This window comes from Salvelinus alpinus, chromosome 1, assembly GCF_045679555.1.
Source record: "Salvelinus alpinus chromosome 1, SLU_Salpinus.1, whole genome shotgun sequence".
In the NCBI taxonomy this organism is placed as follows: domain Eukaryota; kingdom Metazoa; phylum Chordata; class Actinopteri; order Salmoniformes; family Salmonidae; genus Salvelinus; species Salvelinus alpinus.
The window spans coordinates 3474950-3477449 of NC_092086.1; the positions used below are offsets into that span (position 1 = coordinate 3474950).

Sequence of the window (2500 nt, forward strand, 5' to 3'; positions counted from 1 at the left end):
GCACCGTTCCTTAAAAATCCTTCTTTAACCCGTCTCCTCCCCTTCCTCTACACTGATTTGAAGTGGATTTAACAAGTGGCATCAATAAGGGATCGTAGCTTTCACCTGGATTCCGGCTCTGACGCTCGTCGGATGTGGCAGGGGGTTTGAAAACTATTACGGACTACAAAGGGAAACCCGGCCGAGAGCTGCCCAGTAACGCGAGCCTACCAGACAGGTGGATTACCAGGACGTGCCTCTATCCCTCACACTGACACTCACACACTGCCTCTGGCCCTCACACACTGTCTCTATCCCTCACACTGACACTCACACACTGTCTCTATCCCTCACACTGACACTCACACACTGTCTCTATCCCTCACACACTGCCTCTATCCCTCACACTGACACACTCCCTCTATCCCTCACACTGGCCCTCACACACTGCCTCTATCCCTCACACTGACACTCACACACTGTCTCTATCCCTCACACTGACACTCACACACTGCCTCTGTTCCTCACACTGACACTCAGACACTGCCTCTATCCCTCACACTGACACTCACACACTGCCTCTGGCCCTCACACACTGCCTCTATCCCTCACACTGACACTCACTCACTGTCTCTATCCCTCACACTGACACTCACACACTGTCTCTATCCCTCACACTGACACTCACACACTGTCTCTATCCCTCACACTCTCACACTGTCTCTATCCCTCACACTGACACTCACACACTGCCTCTATCCCTCACACTGACACTCACACACTGTCTCTATCCCTCACACTGACACTCACACACTGTCTCTATCCCTCACACTGACACTCACACACTTCCTCTATCCCTCACACTGACACTCACACTCTCTCCATCCCTCTCTCATCCTTCCCCACATCCCTCTCTCCATCCCTCTCTCCTCTCCTCCATCCCTCTCTCATCCTTCCCCACATCCCTCTCTCCTCTCCTTCTCCATCCCTGTCTCCTCTCCTTCTCCATCCCTCTCTCTCCATCCCTCTCTCCACCCCTCTCTCATCCTTCCCCACATCCCTCTCTCCATCTCTCTCCTCTCCTTCTCCATCCCTCTCTCCTCTCCTTCTCCATCCCTCTCTCCTCTCCTTCTCCATCTCTCTCCCCTCTCCTCCATCTCTCCCTCCTCTCCTTCTCCATCCCTGTCTCCTCTCCATCTCCATACCTCTCTCCTCTCCTTCTCCATCCCTCTCTCCTCTCCTTCTCCATCTCTCTCCCCTCTCCTCCATCTCTCCCTCCTCTCCTTCTCCATCCCTGTCTCCTCTCCATCTCCATACCTCTCTCCTCTCCTTCTCCATACCTCTCTCCTCTCCTTCTCCATACCTCTCTCCTCTCCTTCTCCATCTCTCTCTTCTCTAACCACTAGGCAGGGTAGCCTAGTGGTTAGAGTGTTGGGCCAGAAACCGAAAGGATGCTAGATCGTATCCCTGAGCTGACAAGGTAAAAATATGTCGTTCTGACCCTGAACAAGGCAGTTAACCCATTGTTCCCCGGTAGGTTGTCATTGTAAATAAGAATTTGTTCTTACCTGACTTGCCTAGTTAAAATTTAAAAAACTCCATCCCTCTCTCCTCTCCTTCTCCATCCCTCTCTCCTCTCCTTCTCCATCCCTCTCTCCTCTCCTTCTCCATCCCTCTCGCCTATCCTTCTCCATCCAGCTGACAGTAGTAGATAAGAGTTAGTCTACACACCAGGAAACAGATGTGTTGGGCTAGCTAGATAACCCACAATAGAAGTCCAGTGTGTGTCTGTGTATCAGGTTGAGTGATGGTTGTTGTAATCCAGTCCATTATGATATCAGATGGTTTTTTAATCCATCATGTTGACTCTTCCTGTCCATTATGGAGTTACCATACCTCCCACTGTGCCCTAAATCAGGGCTTCTCACACACGATAAAAAAAACAAAATCCCCAATGCCAAGAGAGAGGCGGACCTTTAAAATGTTCCTTCCCAGGGTACAATAATTGGGTTGTCTGGTCATGAAGTCATAGTAGAACTCCTTGGTTTGTCCAGTCATGAAGTCATAGTAGAACTCCTTGGTTTGTCCAGTCATGAAGTCATAGTAGAACTCCTTGGTTTGTCCGGTCATGAAGTCATAGTAGAACTCCTTGGTTTGTCTGGTCATGAAGTCATAGTAGAACTCCTTGGTTTGTCTGGTCATGAAGTCATAGTAGAACTCCTTGGTTTGTCTGGTCATGAAGTCATAGTAGAACTCCTTGGTTTGTCCGGTCATGAAGTCATAGTAGAACTCCTTGGTTTGTCCGGTCATGAAGTCATAGTAGAACTCCTTGGTTTGTCCAGTCATGAAGTCATAGTAGAACTCCTTGGTTTGTCCGGTCATGAAGTCATAGTAGAACTCCTTGGTTTGTCTGGTCATGAAGTCATAGTAGAACTCCTTGGTTTGTCCGGTCATGAAGTCATAGTAGAACTCCTTGGTTTGTCCAGTCATGAAGTCATAGTAGAACTCCTTGGTTTGTCTG

At 49.2% G+C, this 2500-nt stretch overlaps 2 protein-coding genes across 6 annotated transcripts in view; both read left to right on the forward strand.

Annotated features, from left to right (window-relative positions):
- The window catches only part of LOC139569071 (phosphoribosyl pyrophosphate synthase-associated protein 2), a 393458-nt gene that overhangs the window by 100170 nt on the left and 290788 nt on the right, over positions 1-2500 (forward strand). The gene's annotated exons all lie outside the window — the stretch shown is intronic.
- The window catches only part of LOC139568932 (caskin-1-like), a 111307-nt gene that overhangs the window by 46820 nt on the left and 61987 nt on the right, over positions 1-2500 (forward strand). The gene's annotated exons all lie outside the window — the stretch shown is intronic.